The 23591-nt window shown below is 38.7% G+C and overlaps 1 protein-coding gene across 6 annotated transcripts in view; it reads right to left on the bottom strand.

Moving 5' to 3' along the window:
* LOC306854462 (MDS1 and EVI1 complex locus protein EVI1-A-like) overlaps positions 1-23591 on the bottom strand; it is a 165856-nt gene that overhangs the window by 28774 nt on the left and 113491 nt on the right. The window lies entirely within an intron of this gene.

The raw sequence follows: 23591 nt of genomic DNA, 5'->3' as shown, positions 1-23591 counted from the left end.
GGAGCTGTGGAGCTACTGAGACCGGGAGTCATTTCTTTCCACGGCTGCGAAATTGCTGCACACAACGCCGTACACATTAAGGCGTCAAATTGCTAGATGGAACATGAAAGATTCAGTTGTATTGCCTCCAAATAGAAAATCGCCCGAACGACCTACAATGCAACTCGACGCTTAACCATGATTGAATTCAATAAAACTGAATTTAATCCGACTCTATAATGAATTTATTAAATAACTAAAGCACTATCATTTAGATAGTAGATTTTTTTGTTTTTGTTTGAGTGTTTGTTTAAACTACATGTTACAGCTGACTGCACATGGATCAATGACAAATTACTACAAATATCAGAGATGATTCTTGGGAGAAATCCTTTAAAACAATCAAGTTTAAAACGTGTCATGTTTTTAATCATGTAGTCTTTGACTCTGAAAATGTGGTGGTGTAACAAGTAAAAAATACTAAAATAGGCCTACAATATTTTCTAAATTATTAGGCTACTTTCAAAAAGTTTTCAAACTTTTTTGTTAAAAATATCTATTGATTACAAATAGCTGATTATGATCTTTTCTCAATTTCTTAAGCTGAACAAAACTCATGTTTCATAAAAAGGATATAGATATGTGATTGCCTATACTACATAAAAATGACTTGACGAAGGGTACTTGACAGAGGTTGAGGGTGCAAAGAGGTCCTCTTTATTTTATGGTTTTCTTGTCACATGACAAAAATGACTTCCTGCACTTACGTCACATTAATACGCCTTGTTTTATTTTATTGACATGTTTTAAGTATTAAAACATTTTAAAACAGAATTGCTTTAGGGCTGATTATTTTTAATTAAATAATAAATGATTATACCAAACTACTTATGCCAACATTTCTTTCTTTTTTTTCTTTCAAAATATTTTTAAATTAATCTTTTTTCCTCCTTTCTACAATCGGACAGTTTCACCACCTAACATTTTTTTCCTTTAAGTACAACATTATTATTAAAATGTAATATTAGAAGTTCATCAAATAAAAGTTTTATTGACGCCATAGAATTGCTTCATTTTAATGTGTTTTTAATCGATTAGGAAAACGCGAGTCACCTCATTGACCCATATACTCTAACAATTAATAACTACAAAACATGTTATGATCGAAGCATTTCGGAGGATTTTAAATGCATGGCTTTTTAGGAACTCTTTGAACAGAATAACAAATTAAAATAACATTTTATTTATTTATTTTGTATTTTTATTTTTGAGAAAGTGCTTTAAAGTTGTTTCAAAATGTTCTTGGTCACGCTTGTTTTATTTGTTTGTTTGTTTTGGAGCGCTTTAAAGCTGCATCTTGTATAAAGTCAGTATGCTAAAGATTGGATGCAGCTACGCGCTCGAGACGCAATAGTTTGGCAGGCAGGCAGCGGATTTGTTTATTTGCAGTGAACTAGAGCTGGACCGCGCACATTAAGCCTTCAGCTAAAGTTGTGCGGAGGGGAATCCCAGATGGGCGAGAAACTGACGCCGGGAAGGAGCTGCTCCCCGCGGTCTCCCTCGGCCCTGGAGTCGCGCTCTAATGGAAACACTGTGTACGAGATGCATTCCAGCACATCCTAACGGGAAGGGGGGGGTCGAAAAGGAAAATATCACAGCCAAATCCACATGAAATAGTTCAACCATTCATCGAGATAGACCTCCCATTGACAGGAGCGAAAAGCTGCATTAAGCTTGCACCGCGCCTCCCTGCAGACGCTGGACTCCACAACCAGCTATTAATTTAAAGTGCGGGGCCACTCAATCAATGGCCTCAACCAAAACTCATTTAAAACTGCTCCAACCGACCAATTTAGAGCCCGGGGCTGAGACTCCTTACCACTTAGTCATCTTTTGTTTGCCTCTAATAGCTTGAAAATCTAATGAAAACAGCTATAATGTTCTTAAACGTGGCTATATAGCTTTACATTTCAAATAGACATATGAGAACAACATTAATAAGGGGATATACATAAATAGGCTACTGCAATTCATTTGGACAATTTCATACACCTAGTCTATGATGAACATGTTCTCGGTTTCTGAATTAAAAGTCGTGTTGATATTTTTGTGAGATATAAAGTACAAACATGTAGGTGATGGAACTGTCAGGACATTGTAAATGAATTCAAAGGCTGACATTCTTGAAATAAATAATGACTGACATAATCATTTGTTCTTAGTTCTGTTAAGTGACTTTGTTTAAAAATAAAACCAAATGAATTTTTCCACCAAATTAAAATGTGAAGCATCCAAGGCATGCAGGAATCCATGCTGAACATCACGTGACAAGAAAAACATAACAGAGAAAGCCCTTTGACTGCATGTCAAAGTCATTAAGTTTTTAGTAATATCACTTTTAGGAAAAGGCACTTTCTGTTCATGTCAAATGGAGCAAACTTAAGAAAACTTGATATTTCGGACAAAAATTGAATCATATTTTGAAAACAAAATTCATCTGAAAACTTAAATATGTTCACACTCATGCATTCGGGTGCATGACGGCTACACCATTTGACCTTTCAAAATCAATCAAATTATTTTTTGGTTTGAAGTGGTAAAAAAGTTTTTCAAATGTGAAAGCAACATGGATGCAAATATGGTTTCTACTTTTCAGCATTTTTCTTTTGCAACAAAACCAAAATAATTAAGCATAAAAAAGAATGATTTATTAAGTGTGGCACTTCTGTCAGTGCAATTCTGCATGTTTTGACATATTTAAAAAAATATTGCATGTGAGGCACACAAAACTGCCACTCTTCTCCATCTGTATCCCTAAATAAAACACTCTTGAGGGGCTTTGAGAGCTCTCTTTCCTAACACTAACCAATTACCATTAAAAGAGAAGGGAGGAAATGAAAGTGGAAAAATGTAAATAAAAAATTTCCTCGGATCTGGAAGTAGGCCCGTAGCGCGTGTGTTAATCTCCACCTCAGTAATTTGGTTTTCTGAGAGAGGTACCGCATCCCTGCTGCTGCGCCCTGCGTGCCATAAATCACAGCTTTATGTGGATGGGGTCAGCGTGCCCCCTCCTCCGAGGTGCCCTGGCTTCGTCCGTCGCGCCTGCGCCGTGTTTACCCTCTCACCCGGTCCCTGGCTCGCTCCTAATTATTTAAGATTATTTTCATTCGCCAGGGTCACAGAGAAAGAGAGAGAGAGAGTGTTTCTGCCGTCTATTTCAGGAGTGCGTTGTGTTGAATTAGTATCCCATCATCTTGGCCCCGTCTGTGCAGTCTCACCCGTCGCGTCCCCTGCGGGCCCTGGGGCCCGAATGCATGACGAGGGGCCTATGTTTCATCTCCAAGCACACACACATCAGAGTGAAAACAAAACTGGCTGAGCTCCCAAAACTTCCACCTACATGCTGAATAATTTAGTCTTTATATTTGAAGAACAACTGTGAGGAACGAACAGCTACCACAGATTGATTGTTTAAATGCAATATGCGCCACTTTATTGCAACATCACACATCTTCAATTCATCATTAAGAGCCTAAAAAGTTGCGGTCTTCTCAGGAGGATCAGTTAGTACAAGCATAATTTATGTTTTGGATATGAAACGCGTTCGTGTAAGTGGCGGGACCGTTGGGCCAGGCGGTCGGGTGCGAAACAGATAGATTGTGTTCTCTGGCTAACATGAAGTTAATTGCTTTGACAGTGGGAATGACAAGACGTGACTCGGGCGCAATAACACAGGCCGGCCTAAAACAGAACCAGTAGTCTGCAGCACAATGCGCTATTCAAACCGTGAGACTTATAGGGGCCACGGGGGGATGCATTTTTTTCTCAAAAACATAGGTGGGAAGTACTGGACTTGTATTCACACTGCTGATTTTTGGGGTTGAGAAGTCTCTCCTGAAGTGTGGCCTCAGGCACCGTGTGGCACACAGCCGACCGTTGGAATGTGCCACTTGGGGGGACGGGGGAAAGGAGGGGTTTATGATAGGGGGCTGTGGTAATCACAGATACTTCCCTTTCGTTTCCACACACACACACACACACACATCCCAAACTGTATGCTGGGCCATGGGGTGCGATAAAGTTGGCAGCTGTGTCAGAGGTAACGTTTTTAAAACATAAATTAGGTTAGGCGGGAGAAGCGTACCTAAAACGCAACAGGACATGCTGGAAATATCAACTTCATTTACTACAGTAAAACACACATATAGACATCTCAGTGTTTTGGACGGTAATAACCCTATAAAGCCTACTATATTATATTTAAAATGTGGCCTCAGTATGATCAAAACTTTGCTGAAAATCCTGTTGTCTACAATCTACTACATGCCTTCTGTTGATTGATAGATTATGTTTTTTTAGCAAGTAAAAGGCCTTTTAGGATAATAAAAAAAAGTCCATCTTTAGGTTGTGGTACACATTCTTTTTTTTTTTGCTTGTGATATCTTTACAAATTGTTATAAAGTAAACATAAGTATAACTTTTATATTGTTAGTAATATTTCAAAGTGAAGCAACTTGATTATTTACTTGATTATCCATACATATGTTTTTTAGAAAAAATCTGTTAAAATGTGAGTATCAAATATGAAACATCTGGCATCTCTTAATCTTCATTGTATTACATTGAAAAATGCATTTTATGAGCTTTGACCATAAAACTAAGCATTTAAATATCATATAGACAGTCGTATTATTGGAGATACAGAGTGACAATTGATATTTATATACATTTTATGTAAGTAGCCTGCTATTCTGTTAAAAAAATTCTCATTGGTTTTTACATTACAAGCTAATTTCATCTTCACATTTGTCTATATATATCGGCACCAAATTAAACATTTTTGCTCAGTTTATTCCTTTGAATAAAACTGAGGTGTTTTTTCCTCCTCAAGTATGGATGACCTCCAAATTCATAAAAGCCTGATTAAAGCATTAATAAAAACACATATGCAAACTTTTGTCTAAAGGTTCAATAAACTGTTCCATTTAGATTTTCCTGACCATTATTTTCATGTCAGGCTTTACAGGGTTAAAATCCTGTGTGCATCCTCTTTAAAAGACTACTTTAATGCTAAAGTAGTAGAACGTACCACCTCAGATCCGAGGCGGGGGTGTTGAACATTCATTACGTTTATTGAACTGTCTGAGAGCCTTTGATGTGTGATGCACTTGAGAGCTAACAGCAAGCTCTCCCGTATGCCGTGTCCAATTTAAAGCCTCATATTTAATATTTGAGAGATAGGCCTATCCGGTGTGCTTACTGGTGGAGGAACAGACACGCGCACACATTCATACGCACCTTTATCATAATGGGAAATTAGATACCACAAAAAAGGCTCATTACATCCACAGGCCGTCGCTCTGTGACTTAAACCGAGCGGGAAATGAAATTCCTGTGGCCATTAAACAGTCAGGTCTAAGTTTTAATAATCACGCATGTAAGAGGCACTTAGCGCACGACGCAATCTTTTCAGCGCCACTCTTTAAACTGAAAAGCAAAATAAAAAAAAACCCTTTAAGGCTGCAAACGCAGGTGTTTCGGAGGCGACCGGCACACACGTGTTACTGATGTGCTAGCAGGCACGAGGCAGCAATTTTCATTTTGGCCTGCCACCATAATGCGTTCGCACCTTTTTAATTGCGAGCAAAATTCACGAGTGCTAAAGGATCATCAAATAAAAGAGTCATTCAGAAAAGGAATTCAGATATTTCAAAAAGCCAACCGGGATTATGTGCAGATAATGTAAATCACAGCCTATTAATGTAACTTTATGTTCTTGTATTTCCTCTCACTTAGATGTTATGCTCACTGTAAACTTGAGAGAAGAAAAGACCAATTTCCTCTACAGTCCTGTGATCTTTTTCTCCGATTGGATTGCTATAGGCTTTATCGCATGGGCGACTTTTACTGAGGACTTCTCCGAAGGCTATGTTTGAGAGTTTATCTAAGGAGCATTTAAAAGGATATAGGTTAATTGCAAGCAGAACTAACCGAATGCAACATTTCAAAGAAGATAAATAAGACAACTCGGCCTTATTAACTTGTCGCAGCGAGATTTGGTTACTCCTATTTAGAGCTTCACTGGTTTTCAGTAGCTTCAAAGGGAGCAAAGTTAAAGTTGGTTTATATTTAAACCAGCAAGACGCTGAAGCGCTGCGACACAAATGGCCACATGTTTGCGTTTACGAGTTTGTTTGTATATTAAATGTATGCAGAAACCCAAAAAGTCTTTCAGGGGATTCCATTCTCATGTTTTAGTCTGTGAGTGTGTTTGTGTGCATTTGAACCAGGAGCTGATTGACTTGTCAGACATGGGCGTCAATAGTGCAGGTTTATTCAATTCCAGCCCAATCATGGAGGTGTCACATGCTTTTGGGCGGCGTGCGGGCACCGGGCAGGCCTGGCCTGATAAATCTGCTTTTATGAGGGCCAGTTATAGCTTTTATGGCTGAATGTTGGAGAGACTGATTCAGTGATCAATCATGTGTGTGTGTGAGCGAATAAGACAACGGTGAGCGACACACACACACACACACACACACACTCAGGTACAGGTGGATCGATGCTTATTGTGAGTTTGGGGTGATGGAACGCTACTGGGATATGACTAGATCATCTCTCTCTCCCTCTTTATTTCCCTCTTTCGTCGCTCGTCATCTCTCCATCCCTCCAATATTTCACACTTCCATCTTTTCTCTTGGCATAACTCTTCATCCATCTTTCATCGCGTTCTCTGCATTACTCACAACGCCAAAGCTCTTTCCTCTGCTCTTTCTTTACATCCCTCTCTCTCTAGACTTCACAGTGATGATGTACTAATGCAAGAAGCTTCAGCGAACTTTACATAAACAGGCTCTCCTTACATAAACTAACATTGATATATTTCTCTCCCTCTCTCTTGTGGATGAACAGCATCTGTAGTGCCCTGAAATATCGATTAGTACAGAAACAGGCACACACTTATACATGCACAAACACACTGACCACACCAAAGACGGTAGTTTCCCTGAAGTTGTTGGACGGAGTTTGAAACAAAGGCCAGAGAGAGGGGCCCTGCAGACGGAGAGACAGGAAACGGCTACTGATTACACACACATTCTCTTCTCATTAACACACACACATTCATACACACTCACCTCTCTTTAGATTCCACCTTCAAAGCAGTGCATTCATACAGATTTAAGGAAATGTCCTACCAGACACAGCTTGAACATCTTACACAGTTCATTTGTATTAATAGGGATGTTAATAGTAAGGAATTAAATGTTCCTGATTTCACTTAATGATTTTGGTTTCTTATACATTTTTAGTACTTTGAAAACTAATTATTATAAAATTAATATAAAATTATTTTAATATTATATAATAATAAATATATAATATTGTAATTAAAAATTATTTAATATATAAAATTCAACTTTAATTTTTTTTTCAACCTAAGATAAAAGAAGTCTCTTATGCTTATCAAAGCTGCATTTATTTGATAAAAAATACAGTAAAAACTTATATTTCTTTTATATTATTATGTAAAATAACTGTTTTAGTTCATATATTTTCAAATGTAATTTATTCCTGTGATGACAAATTTGAAATTTAGCAGTTATTTCAGTCTTCATTATCACATGATCCTTCAGAAATCATTGTATCAAAAGTATTAATTTCTTAAAAAAATATTTTAAAACAGTATATAGTGCATATATAGTTTTTTTTTTTGTAATTACCCAACTGTTCCCTTCTACAGTCAGCTTTGATGTTTATTACAACAAAATCACTATCCAATAAACCAACAGCATCACAAAGCCAAACTGCACATGCCTCCAAAAATCTCTCACAAAAATCCATAAATATCTTGGTAAGCTTCCCTTCAACCCGAAAGCCTAAATGTGTCAAAACATAACTCAGATCAGTCATACCCAGAGACCCCGACTCCCCTCTGCTTCTTTCCATCTCTCTATCAGTGAATAATCCTCTCCCTCCATCTGTTTATAAAGAGTGAAAGTTCCTCGTTATGAAGACGTGGAGAGTGTGTACACAAAGCATGAGCTCACACTAAATATCTGGTTGTTTGACAAGAGAGCTGTCATCTTAACGGTCCCTCTCTTTCCTCCACACTATCTTCTTCTTATTCACTTTCTTCAGTTCTCGTTTTTCCTTGTATTGCGACTCTAATTCTTAAGCATTGTACTTTATTACATTTTCTTTACTGTGTTCATTTCTTCCTCACTTCCTTTCTTCCTTCTTGTCTTCCTTCCTTACTGTTAATTCTTCCTGTCTTCCTTGTTTCTTTCCTTTCTTCCTTCCTTCATTTCTTACCTTTCTTCCTTACTCCCTTTTTATTCTTTACTTCATTTCTCTTTCACCTTCTTGTTTTAAAGTTCCCTTATACATTCTTTTCTTTGTCTTCTTTCCTTCCTCAGTTTTCATTTTCTTTTTTCTTCCTTCCTTCCATACTCCCTTTCTCTTTCCTTCCTTTTTCTTCCACCCTCACTTCCTTGCTTCAAGGAAGTTCATTCTTCCTTACATACTCCCTTTTTTCCTTTTCTTTCCTTCCTCATTCATTTCATAGATTTGTTCCTTCATTCCATCCTTATTTTTTTTCCATATTTCCTTTTTTCCTTGCTTCCTTTTTCTTTCCCCATCATGTCCTTGCTTCAAGGAAATTAATTATTTCCTTACATACTCCCTTTTTTCTTGTTTTCACACATATGCATGAATTTGGATGTAGGGCTCATGTTTATGATGTCATAATAAAGAGGAGTCAGAGGTTTATAAAGCTGAGTGTGTTTGGCTGAGCAGCTGTGAGGTGAGTGAGGGTTGGCTCATGTTTATGATGTACTTATGTCTGCTGGTCGCAGGTTTATGATGTATGCTGCAGCTGTACAGCACTTTAAAGTTTACCGCAGGCTTTAAGACCAGGTGTTATGTGGTCAAAAGGGATTCATGGAGAAAAAATAGTGTTTGGTTTGGGGTCTGTATGAAATTCGAATGTGTGTCAGTATGTGTGTGTGTGCTATATATGTAGATTTAATGACACTTAGGGGTTTCTCTAATAGCAAAGCTAAAGAGGGTAAAGTTAGGACTAGGAGAGACTGTCTATTCGTAGCAGAACAATGAAGGTTTAATTGGTAATATGTTTAAGAGTAAACGCTTAAAGGGGGGTGCAATTCTGTTTCATGCATTCAGAGATGTTTACACTGTTAAAGAGTTGTATTCTCATGCTAAGCTTGGAAAACGTTTAAAAAAACGATTTGGAATATGATGGAGTATTTCTGTGCCAAAAATCTTCCTTACAAGTTTCGGAGAGTTTTTTTTTCGATCATGGCTCTTCATGACGTAAACGAGGGTGGAACTCCTTATATGGGCATTTCTCCTGGAAGAATGCGTCTGCATCGACCAGAGCGAGAGCAAGAGTCCGCCCATCAACGCGCTTCATTCGGCTGCACTGCATGGGACTCGCTCGGGAAGAATGTCTCTAAAGAAGTGTTTTTTTGGTTGTAAGGGAAAGATAACCTTGTTCAGCTTCCCGAAGAACCCAGTGTTACGTAAACAGTGGATGCAGTTTGTTTTTTCGGGGCAGCAACGGAGTTTCTCAAGTGTGTTTGTTGACGAACGTTTTATAAACAAGGCCCAGTTCGACTCTGGATTTGCACATCGTTTGATACTGAGAGATGGAGCAGTCCCAGCTATAAAAGATCCCGGTCATGATTCAGAACTGCAGATGGTAAGTGAAACGGCATCAAACATCTGTGTTTTGTTGGCGGTCGGCGCTCAAGTGTCACTCTTTAACTCCAGGAGCTCGCCTTTTTTCAGAGAGAATTGTAAAGCTGTCTCTTTCTTTTATAAATATGATAAAACTAAAGACAGCATTAACACATATAACTTCCCGTTTCTTATTTTAAAGACAATAAAACTACACACAAAAAAAACCTTTATGGTTCAAAAGCTTGGGGTTGTTACAATTTTTTATTTATTTGATAAAAAATACAGTAAAAACAGTAATATTGTGAAATATTATTGTAATTGAACTGTTTTCTGTTTAAATATATTGTAAGATCTATTTTATTTCTGTGATGGCAAAGCTGAATTTTCAGCATGATTACTCCAGTCTGCAGAGTCACATGATCCTTCAGAAATCATTCTAATATACTCAAGATATTAGAGTATATGTTCTAATATGTTTCTGCTCAAGAAACATTTCTTATTATTATCAATTTTGAAAACAGTTGTGCTGCTTAATATTTTTGCAGAAACATCGTACTTTTTAAAGGATTCTTTGATAAATAGAGAGTTCAAAATAACAGTATTTATTTAAAAATCTTTTGTAAGATTATAAATGTCACTTTTGATCAGTGTGGTTAGGAATGAAGGATATCACCAGTTACAAGTCACCATCCCCAAGCACTCTGGAGAATCAACACCTGGCAGACGACTTGAACGACTTTTATTGTCGTTTTGCCTACAGAGCAAACAGGTCTGTGGATGATGCAGTCAACATGGGACTGCACTTCATCCTGCAGCATCTGGACAGACCAGGGACTTATGTGAGGATCCTGTTTGTGGACTTCAGCTCCGCTTTTAACACCATCATCACGGACACCCTTCAGAATAAACTAACACAGCTCTCCGTCCCCACCTCCGTCTGCCAGTGGATCAACAGCTTCCTGACAGACAGACAGCAGCTAGTAAAGCTTGGTAAATTCACATCCAGCACTCGTACGATCAGCACTGGAGCTCCTCAGGGCTGCGTTCTCTCCCCACTGCTCTTCTCCCTCTACACCAACGACTGCACCTCTAAACACCCCTCTGTCAAGCTCCTGAAGTTCGCAGACGACACCACACTGATCGGCCTCATCCAGGACGGTGACGAGTCTGCTTACAGACAGGAGGTTAAGGAGCTGGCTGTCTGGTGCAGTCTTAACAACCTGGAGCTTAACACGCTCAAAACTGTGGAGATGATAGTGGACTTCAGGAGAAACCCCCCTGCTCTCCCTCCCCCACTCACCATCTACTACGCCATCATTGAATCCAACCTCTGCACTTCTATAACTGTCTGGTTCAGCTCAGCTACCAAATCTGATCTCAGAAGACTACGGAGGGTAGTCCGGACTGCTGAGCGAATCATTGGTACAACCCTCCCCACTCTCCAAGAGCTGTACTTATCCAGAGTGAGCAAAAGGGCTGGCAAAATCACTCTGGACCCCTCACATCCAGCACACTCCCTCTTTGAACTGTTACCGTCTGGTCGACGCTACAGAGCTCTGTGCACCAGAACGACCAGACACAGGAACAGTTTCTTCCCTCAGGCAATACATCTCATGAACACTCAACAATAAACGTGGAACACACAACTATGATACACTATCCATTCACCACACTCACTAATTTTATCTTTATCTTCTCATTTCTAATTTGCACATACTTGACCTGTACATACATAGTTGTCTATATTATATATTGTGTTTTTGCTGCTTTGTACATTGCCTTTTGGTTAACTGTTGTTATTCTTTTATTATCTGTGTCCTGTTGCTGTCTTTCTGTTGCAATGTGGAGCTTCTGTCACTATAACAAATTACTTGTATGTGTAAACATACTTGGCCAATAAAGCTCATTCTGATTCTGATTCTGATTTAATGCATCATTGCCAAGCAACAACAACTCCATCATGGTCACTGGTTTTGCATAGCAATCCATAATTATTATTTTTTTTTTCCAGAAATGATAAAAATCTAATTGAAAACATTTTTTTTTCTTCTCATGAATCATGCACAATAAGCCCATTAACTTTTATTTCCAGGTAACTTTAGGTTGTCCACTCTCATTTTATCAAACAAGCAACCAAAACAAAAACTGTTATTTTTACTCTTCTCTCTTACTTTCATTCAACCCCGCTTTGCATTTTCAGGTCAGAGTTAACACACAAGAACATTCCCTGCACCTGAACATACACTCACATATAAATACATGCTTACATGCATAATGAGGAAAACTGCAGTGGAATATTGTATGTCATTACTTGCACGAGAAGCCTGAGGCTGTCTGCGACACACTGTGATGTGTGTGTCCAGCGCTTTTAGAGTGTAATCTAAGCGCTGATCAAATGCATGAGTATGTGTGTGTGTGTAAGAGCTCTTAATAGAACCCTGTCGTAGGGCTGCCAGAGTGAGAAACAAGCAGGGTAATGGATGTCTGGAACCTCAGCTCCCAGAATTCCCTCTGGTGACCCTCGCCGGCCAGCCATGCTGCCTACGGCAACTCCACATAAAAAGGGAAGCGGAGAGGAAGGGGAGAGAAAACGAGAGCGAAGGAGCGGGGAAAAAAGAGAAAAAATGTGGAATTGATGGGAATGAAAGAGAGAAAAAGAAAGAGAGAAACACAAGAGATATGTTGACAGTAAAATGGCCAAAAGGCCTAAGAGCATGGCAAAAAACATGATGTACATTCACGAGAAGAGAAAAATGCTATAAGGAAGACAATGAGAGACATGAGGAAAACAGGGATATATTTTTGGGCTGGTAGTGTATGTGAGCATGTATGTGTTTATGTGTGTATCTGTGATTGATGATACTGTGTGTTACTAAGAGGGGACCCATCACATGTGATCACATAAACACTTATTCAGTGTTTGTGGAGCTTGACGAGTCTGCACACTGCTCTGTGTGTGTGTGTGATTGATGAGAGAGTGTGTTGGTAAGTGATCTTTGAGCCTGACGTGGCTGAACGCTGCTTTGTGTCGTCACAGATATCACAAGAGCAAAAACACACACCATTAATCAAGCTTAATTAACTTACACAAAAGCCTTTCAGTAAACCTGGGCACATCCAGGTCAGTTTTAAAAGTGAGTACCTTTCTAAATGCCATAATGCATGTGTGTGTGTGTGTGTGTGTGTGTGTGTGTGTGTGTGTCTGTGTGAGATTCAATTTGTCAGTCTGCTTGGGAAATGGCCTTCCCTTTCTCTGTTTCAAGATGTCTTGTAGATAGGGTGGGAAATTATGCTACCAGCCAAATGCTGTTTATTTTTTGCATTTGCAGTGATGTGCAATTAAAGCTTATCAGTGCATATTGTGCATAGTTACAATGCATAATAGAGTTTTTTTTTTTTATTCAGTCAAGTTTTTTTTGCAGTGACATGCAACTAAAGAAACACACCTTAAAGCCAAACAGACATCCACATTAATATATGCACATTAATGTGCATGTCTGTCTGGCTGTTTTTGTCCAACAAAACAAGAAAAAAAAAGCCAGTAAAAGTGGCTGGTAAAATTGGACAGTTTTGCATTGGCAAAATGTTTATTTCCCACTTTAATCATAACGCTTAACATTCAGTGTGTTTGTGTCAGAATTTGCCTACCATTTGTCCCCACAAGGATCATAAAACCTGAAATTAACTACACTGTCAGGACCAGCAAACATTGAATAAACATACTAAATCATGAAATCTAAAAATATTTATATGAGGGACAAATTCAAGAGAGGGAGATATGATAAGCTCGGTATAAAACCAACAGTGGTCAAATGAAAGTCTCCATTCTCATGTGCCTCTGTCTAACTCTCTGACCCTGTCTCGCTCTTTCTCAATCTTTTTTATATTTCCATGGATGAGTTGATATCATAATAACGATGAGCCACGGAGAAAAACAGAATCTGCAACTTGGGAGAGTGATCAGTAAATGATGCATGTAAGTCCACATAATGAACTCAAATCCCTCAAACAGACCTCTTAAAGACATTACCATCCCCTACAAACACACATCTATCACTGTTCACTCAGGGTTGTCAGTCACTCTGTTGTCAGTCTGATACTTTGATAGGAGAGCAGCTGTTTTGAAGAGAATAGAGTGTGAGAAAAAGCTCATTGTGCATACTGAAGTCATCATATTGCAGACTTTAGGTTATAATGTTAGTCAGCCATAACTTTCTTATCTTTCTGACTCTTAAAATTAAACAGGCTGTTCTTGCTACTGTACCTTTAAGACTTCTAGATGTACTTCTAAAAGTCTCCGTTTCTGATATTATTATTACCAAAAGGATTAAATGTCTAGTAATTTCGGTCATTATTACTCCGCTTATTATTACTCAATTTTAATTGAAACCCTATAATTCAGACTTTTGACTAAAATACAGTATCCGTTACAATAATGGCATAATGCAGTTCACTTTGCAACTAAGTGCAAGTTTCTGTAACTTCTGTAACAACACATTGTTCTCTGCAAATAACGCGGAAGAATTTAAACTTGTTTGTTGACCTTCTAGTCAATGTTTGCCCTGAATATTGCACAGATAACACACACACAAAAAAAACAGAATATGCATTTGTGCTTGAAGAATTTGTTAGTAATCATTAAGACATCAGCTGAGACATTTGAGGTTCTTGGAGAAATCTTTTGTTAAATTTCTTGCAGCAATTACATTTTTCTTAGAAACATTTATTTTAAAAGCCTGTTAACTTCTAAACAAACTTAGAATATATATATATATACTATTTTAAAAGTACTTTTATATTATATTTATATGTATAAATAAATAATTATTTTGAATATAATATATAATATTCAATTTCAAAAACAAATCAGTTACATCTCTTATATAGGCCTGACACTCATGGGTGTATCCCAACACATCTGTTATCATGAAAACAGAGAGCTAACTGTATCAGTTTAGGGATGTAAAATCCCTCCCGAGTGTCATGAAAATGAATTCTGGGCATCTGGAACAGGCTGAGCACTGTGGCTAGAAGGAAACAAAACCATCCGGAGTGGGAACCAGCTGAGCCCAGAGCTAAAACACAAATGAGAGACAGACAGGTAAAAGACCAACACGTGTGCAATTCATTTGACTGGACATGCACAAAGACCCGAGAGCTCCTATTACTGCTCTGACAGCTTCTTTTTTCCAGGGTTAATGGTAGAGTCTGGGACAGACAGGAGCTGGAGAGGAAACAGGGAGCAGAGAGAGAGAAAAACAGGCTGAGAAAGAGATAGTGAATAGAGGGATGATGAAGGAGAGAGCTGCATTCCTGTGGTCTCAGCTGCAGCGCTGCAATGACTTAAATGTAACGTTGCTTCAACACTGGCTGAACTGGATGCTTTACAAAATAAATAAAACAGAAGGGCACGTCTGCTATACCAATCACACACACATAAACGCAAACACAAACACATCTCTGACTCATTCATTGCACAAAGCCTTGTTCCAAAACCTAGAGCGATGCCTAAACAGGCAACATTTAAAGGCATCATAAGTGCTCTTGATATGAATGCATAATAATTATGCAGACTCCTACAATTCCTTAAAAAGTACTGTATTGGTACCACAGGACAGTGATGGTATTATAAGGTAATACTATGGCACTATGCAGTACACCAGTTACTGAAGTTCATGGTATATTTTAAAGGCACTTTGAAGAGTACCATGCTACTACATGTTACATCTCCCAAGTACCATGGTACACATCCAAAATGCAATTGTATGCCATAGTACAAGTTTAAAATACAATGGTAGTGTCACGTTTGCCTACGGAGCTCAGCAAGGAATGAGGAGACGAGGAGTAAATACAAGTCACAGTCTTTTAATCCTTCCAACACGGTATACACAGGGCAGACAGGAACACATGTAGCACAATGGACGATAGAGATCCGACAAACACTAACTGAAGGACTGGTGCTTTTAAACACACGATAATTGGGGAAGAAGACGAGACACACCTGGAATCAAATTAACTATCAACATGAGGGAGAAACTGGGTCACAGGGAACACATGGGGAGCAAAACACAACAAAAACAGGCCACAATCCTGACATTACACCCCCTCCCGGAAGGTGCGTCCTCGCACTGTAGTAACATCCAAAGGGGAGGGGCGGGCGGGAAGGAGGAGGCTCAGGAGGAGGACGAACCCCCGGGAGGGGGCCGGTAAACAGAGTCCAAGGGGGCAATGAAGGAAGGAGGAGCCAGGGAAGAGACAGGAGGGACCAGGAGCAGGAGGCGCAAAGCAGGACCCAGGCCACAGCCATGATAATGGCCCACAGTGGAGCCGACGGAGGGAGGAGCCATGGAGGAGGGATGGTCGCCGACTCCAGTGGGCCGACCAACAGCGGCGGAGCAGGTGGTGGAGGAGCCCGAGGCGGAGAACCAACGAGCCAGGGGGATGCCGAGGATCCGGGGGGCTGAGAACCAAGGTGGAGCTGGCGGGAGGAAGGAGCCCAACGGAGCCGGTGGGACGGAGCGACGAGGCGCAGCCAGAGGAGAGGAGTCCCAGGGCGATGGCAGGTCAAAGCCCGACCAAGGTGGAGCTAGAGGGATGAGGGAGCCCGGTGGAGCTGATGGATAGAAGGGTGACAGTGGAGGCGAGGGAGCTAGGAGCCAAGGTGGAGCCGCTGGGTCTACGGGCCGAAGCAGAGTCCGGGCCTCGGAGGCTGGAGGCAGAGGTGAGGGATACTCCAGCCCCGGCGACGCTGGAGGATGGCAGACCCGTGGGGCTCGGACCTTACAGATAGGGGGCTGCCAGACAACAGCGGTGGAGGGGGCAGGAGCGGGTGGGAGGGCCACAGCTTGCTCCCTCGTGATGGGCACTGTCGCCGGCTCTCGAACCTGATCTGACGTGATGGGCTCAACTTCCGGGATGATCTATCTTCCACTCAGTCGCTCAGCTTTGCGCTGGCTCGCAGATCGCGGTGGGAAATGGCTCTCCGTCATCGGTGTGCTCGGGCTGATGCTCCGCACCGCGGGGAGATGGTGGGCTGGGCTCTGGGTCTGGAGTGGACCGCCACGAAGGCGGCGAAATCCTCTCGAGGACCATCCTCGGACAACAGCGCTCTGCACACGGTGTTCAGAATTGCATCATAGAATGCGCAGAGCGCATCATCTGAGTAGCTGGTGGCGTTAGCTAACATCAGGAACAGTCGTGTATGGTCCTCGAGAGATTGGTCCCTCTGCTCCAGCAGGAGGAGGAGGAATTCGGGCCGGACAAGGGGATCCATGAGGCACAACAGAAAGAAAAACACTGAGAGAAAACAGAAAACAAAATGGAGGGTAGACGCAGAGGTAACTGTTTGTAGGTCGCGTCTTCTGTCACGTTTGCCTACAGATCTGAGCAAGGAATGAGGAGTAAATACAAGTCACAGTCTTTTAATCCTTCCAACACAGGATACACAGGTCAGACAGGAACACATGTAGCACAATGGACGATAGAGACCCGACAAACACTAACTGAAGGACTGGGGCTTTTAAACACAGGAGACACACCTGGAATCAAATTAACTATCAACATGAGGGAGAAACTGGGTCACAGGGAACACATGGGGAGCAAAACACAACAAAAACAGGCCACAATCCTGACAGGTAGTACCTGGTACATGTGCAAAATTTAATTATATGGATCACATTCAAAATATCATGGTACATTTCCAAAAATAACATGTTACCATGGTAAGATGGCATTTTAGTGCCACATTAAAAAATAAAATAAAATCTAAGATTAATTTAAAAAAAATAAATAAAAAATAATTAAGTCGAAATATTTTGAGAATAAAGTCAAAATTACGAGAACAAAGTTGTAGCAATACGATAAAGTTTAAATATCTTGAGAATAAAGTCAAAATTACGAGAACAAAGTTGTAGCAATACGATAAAATCTAAATATTTTGAGAGTAAAGTCAAAATTACAAGAATAAAGTCAGAATATCTCATTATTCTTGAAATGTTTCTTAAAATGACTTTAATCTCATAATTTTAGATTTTTTTTTAAATGCTGTCATGCCATTGTACTACATGGTACATGCCCAAAGAACCAAGGTACACATCTAAAATACCATGGTTGTACTATATATGTTCAAAATACCACAGTAGTACCATAGTACAAGTACAAAACACCATGGTAGTACCAAATTTTAACTGCAAAGACCATGGCAGTACCATGTACATATCCAAAATACCATGGTTAGATCATGTCTAAATTATCACAATATTACTATGGTACATGTCCAAAATATCATAGTAGTACCATGGCACATATCCAAAATACCAGTAGCATGTAGAAGTCTAAAATACAATGGTAGCAAAATGGTAGTTTTTGTAATGCAATTCTAGAAAGAAAGATATCCAATATGGCAGATGAAGCATTAGAAATGTTGATTATAAATTAATTAATAATAATAAAAATTATATTAAAAACAAAATTATTTTATACCAGAAATGTTTGTGCTGTATGTATTTATGCTTATTAGTGCATCATGTTCTTCTCAACTTGCCTATACTGAAATCAATACAGATTTGCTAAGTAGAGCGTTCCAAATCAGTTGCTTCTTTATAAAGCAGTAGGCAGCTGCACAGCTTACTAGGTTTTGGAATAGGGCTCTTTTTTCTCTTTTTGCATTCCATCTCTCTTCATCTATCCTTTAATTCCCTACATATTTCTTAAATTTCTCTTCTCGTCTTTCCATCGTTTAGCTTGTACCTATCAATTTCCTCAGTTCTTGTCTTGATATTTAAGGGAACGTTTCTCTTTCTCTGTGTCTACTGAAGAGTGATGAGCCACGCTGGTCTATATTGAGCTGTGTGTTTGTGTGTGTAACTACTTTTAGAGTCCTTCTAAAGCCCAGTCCATCCATCTTATGGACGACAGGGAGGGCAGCGTTTGGGTCAGAACATTCGCTTCTCATCCTCTCATGAACTCGCTCGCTCTCTTTCTCTCATGTCATCTCTCGTTCTTCGAGTGAGCCTCGTTCTACGAAAGACCACGCGTTCAGGCTAACCTCATGTTTGGAACTTAAGCTTGTCATCAAGTTTGGATCTAAGTAATTGCTTCCTTTGAAGGCTAAAGTTGGCTTTGGACTGTTCCGCAGGCTTAATTTTTACTTTGTCTCAGAAATAGCACCGCCGAACTCTGGCTCGTTAGTTGACAGATACTGCAGATGTTCGTTAAGTCAGATGTAAAAACACTGCTAATCACTTTCAGAGGTTACTTGAACGTGTCATCTGTGCTGCAGACACTGAACAACATTACTGGGGTCGATTTGATAAAGATGTCTAGACAAATGTGTATAATTATTAATTTTATCATATGTTATACTTACTTTGAAGAACCAGTTTTCTAGTCACTACAGAACACAATGTCGCCAATTTCAACAACCCAAATACACCTTCCAACACACGTATAAATTATTATATTAGTACTACTATATATTTAACTCAACTGCAAATTAGACCGAGAGACAAAGAGATAAAACAGCAGATAGATGGATGGATGGATGGACGGATGGATAGAACGACACACGGATAGACAGAATGATACAACGATAGATATAACGACAGAAAGAACAATAGACAGAATGAGAGAAAGATAGAACAGTAGATGGAACAATAGATAGATAGATCCAGAACCACGTCAGATCCTTCAGATTCACAGCTCCATGTTGGTGCTTCTTCTCTTTAGTTCACCTCACTCATTTTCTATAGGGTTCAGGTCAGAGGACTGGAATGGCCATAGCAGAAACTTGGTTTTGTGTTCAGTGACCAATTTTTGTGTTGCTTTTGAGGTTTGTGTTTGGATTATTTTATGGTTGGAAGATCCCACAACATCACAAATACAGCAGTATATTTCCTTGTATATACGGGGTACTTTTTATCCCTGTGTTCACCAAACCCATCTTGAGTGTTTGCTGCTGAAAAGCTAATTGTTTAGTTTCATCTGACCATAGAACCCAGTCCCATTTGAAGTTTCAGTCGTGTCTGATAACTGAATATGCTGGAGATTGTTTTTGGATGAGTGAGGAGAATTATTCTTGAAACCCTCCCAAACAACATGTGGTGATGTAGGTGCTGTTTGACAATTTCTTTTAAGGTTTTCTGACCCCGAGACTCAACTATTTTCTGCAATTCTCCAGCTGTGGTCCTTGGAGAGTCTTTAGCCACTCAAACTCTCCTTCTCACCGTGCATTAGGACGATATAGACACACGTCCTCTTCCAATCAGTTTCATAATATTTTCTGTTGATTGGAAATTCTTAATTTTGCCTTGATGGTGGAAATGGGAATTTTCACTGTTCTAGCTCTTTTCTTAAAGCCACTTCACTAATTTGTGAAGCTCATTTATCTTTTGCTGCACATCAGAAATATATTCTTTGGTTTTTCTCATTGTGATGGATGATTAAGGGAATCTGGGCTTTGTTTTCACTCCTATTTATATTTCTGTGAAACAGGAAGCCATGGCTGGACAATTTCATGTTCATAATCACCCTGGAGTGCTCAAAATTGTGAATATGAATGGGAATATACTTCAGAGATATTTTACTCATAAGAATTTCTAGGGGTGCCAATAATTGTGTTCAATGTGTATTTGAGAAAAACATTTATTTCATAATGATATTTCCCCCATTTTAAATTCGTATTATCCAATGAAAGGTTAGATTTTTGTGCATTTTTTAAATAAAAGATTAAAAGGATTAACAATGCAGATTAATTTTCACAGCCTTCTTTGATCATATTAACCAAGGGTGCCGATATTTTTGGCCATGACTGTATATAGAAAGATAGATAGATAGAATGATAAGTGCAAAAGTAATAAAAAGAAGATCAGCAAGTTGAGAGAGAGTTACTGAAACATCTCTCTCTCTCTTATACCCACACACACAGCATCAGTTATTGTTCTCGCTGTCTTTGTGAGAGTGTCACTGGCTGCCAGTGGTAATTGAGAACAGAAGGATTTACAGAGACGCGCTGCTACACGACTATCTGTCTGTTCTCATAACCACACACACACTCTCAAACACAGCGTGTCACAGCGGAACATAGTTATCAGTGCATTATCACACTCTCACGGCTGAATCCACTCATCTGCGCATTACACAGACACACACACACACACACACACACACACACAGTTACACTTCGCAACAACACAATGCAATAATGATGCATCAGAAGAGAACAAACAGACAGCAGACAATAACATGATCACACAACTTTCTCCACATTTTAAAACACTTCCAACCAAGACACATTACCACAAACTTGACAATCTACTTTTATTTATTTACTATCTATTTTTCTATTGTTTTTTTGGTTTGTACATGCTATCATTAATGACATTATATATAATATACAAACATAAAACATATTAAACAATCTTGGGCTGACATCCACAATCCAGTCAAATACTCCACATTTTCATTCATTCATGTTCATTTTTATTTTACATGTACATATTTTTAATGATAATATTACAAATTATATATTTTATATATTATTAATATTATACATTATTATTAGTCTCTGTCTGTTTCGAAGTTTTCAAGTTTCTTTTTGGTTCTATTTTTCACAAACATGACTTTATGCATAAAAACAGCGTTGTTTTTGTATTTGTTCATGCTTTTTTCGTTTGTCCACATTTTTTAATATTTAAAAAAAAGGCTTTGTATTTTATTTGACTATGCACTTTAATTTAGCAATTTGTGTTAATTATTTTTTCTATACTGTCAGAACATTCTGAAAGATAGTGTCTATCTTATACCTAAATATAATAAAATACTACATTTATAAGCACAAGCACATAGTACTAAGATGTGCAGTCTATAAATCATCATGACATAAAGTAGTAAAAAACCACCTGTGTATCTGCTTAAACGCTCACTCACATGTTGCGAGAGGACGACAGGATGGAGTGTGTTAGACACTCGTGCCTCTTTTAGGAACAGTGCTAAACTTCATGAACATGTCATCACCTTTACACCGAGGTTCTTTACGTCTGTTCTCACACACACAGGAGGAGGAAGATGATATCTTGCTTCTCATCATGTCGCATTGCCTCTAAACGCTTTCATTCTTTTCTTTCTATCTCTCGCTCTCTCTCCTTTCAATGTTATCTGAGGGAGACAGGAAAAAAACGTATAAAAGAGACATATCTGCTCTTCCAGCTGCTGCTGACGGGATGCAAACACGCTTTCCGTCATTTGTTTTTTGAAGTCGCTTTGATGCTTTTATGAGGTTGAATAACCGAAAAAGTCTCGGTTTGAACTCTCACAGGTCTATTTCCTTTTGTTTCTTTCCATCTTTTCACTCTTAATAGCCTCCCTCCATCTCTGTAAATGCCCTAAACCCATCCATCTGCTCCTCTGTCACTCTCTCTTTCTCCTCCTCCTCTCCTTCTCTTTTACACTCCTCCTCCACAGTTCTGACACACTCCATCCATCTCTGACAAACAGATCGGCGTGTCAACAGGTCAGCTCCGCCGAGACTAACCGCATGCACGTTCGCACGAGTGTGTGCGTGCAGATGCTAATCAGCGCCGATGTTGCTAATGCAGTCTCAGCTGTCGTTTAGCTAACAGTTTAATGGCTTTTTCTGAAAGGACTGATGATACAGTATGTTTGTGTGTCATCCGCCCGTTAAAGCTCCACCGCACACCTGCTTTCTCCATGACTAAACATCTATGTCGCTATCTGAGTTCTGCTTTGCCACCTCCAACCCAATCATCACCGAATATTGTCTCTTTTTCATTTCGTTTCATCCTTCGTTCCTGTCCAAGACGAAAAATGACTAAAGAGAGGCGTGTTGTTTGCCTGCGGGAACAAAAGAAGACAAACTCAAACTCGGCGTGTGGACATTCTTGCCACTTATTGGAGCAAGAAAACAGAAGAAAAGAACATAGTGGAGAGATAAAAGTTGAAAGAAAGAGAGAAACAGACACAGCTCTATACAAATGTCGTCATGGTCCTGGATTGAGATATTTATGTGTGTATGAGAGAGTGTTTGAGTGTTTATATATAAATATATATTACTATAATTTTTTTATTTAATATTTGTGCGTATGAGAGTGTTTATATATAAATATATATATATTTTTTTAAGTTTTATATATATATATTTAGTTTTAATGTTTTTTTTTTTTTTACAGAATTTTTATACCGTATAATATATATATATATATATATATATATATATATATATATATATATATACACATATACATATACACACACACACACACACATATATATATATATATATATATATATATATATATATACGTAGATATATAAAACAGGTAAAACAAACTTTAAAAACATGCTAAAGTGATCTTTAGGGGTATGGTAATGTTTGGTTTAGACTGTAATAAAGTAAATCCGACTTATTACATGGCTAATTAATAAATAAAATAAATTGTAATGCAAGTAAAATCATAAAATATGAAATAAATGGACTAAGATATGTAAATAAACAAATGTTTAAAAAATAAATTACATTAAAATTAGAGCTTAGTGTACTGCAATAATAAGCAGCTGAAATTACATTATCCAACTTATTACATGGCTGCTTAACAAATAAAATTAAATAATTTTTCTTTTAACTTTAATGCAAGTATACTTGAAAAAGAAAAGTGACGATGGTCAAACATACAGGTTAGGTATGACATTTTAAAATATTTGATCATACAATGCTGTGACTGACCAATCAGAATCAAGTATTTGTATGTAGAATAAACAAGTTTTAATTAGCTTAAATCAAAATTAATACAGCATGTCCTCATTTAGCTTGGTAAATGTGTGTGTGTGTAGCTGAAAGTAGATGATAGTAAAATGATATATCTGCTCTGATATATACGAGTATTTTTTAAGTGAGA

The sequence above is a fragment of the Barbus barbus genome (genome assembly GCF_936440315.1).
Source record: "Barbus barbus genome assembly, chromosome: 34".
Classification (NCBI taxonomy): domain Eukaryota; kingdom Metazoa; phylum Chordata; class Actinopteri; order Cypriniformes; family Cyprinidae; genus Barbus; species Barbus barbus.
This window is presented reverse-complemented; position numbering and strand designations above follow the sequence as displayed.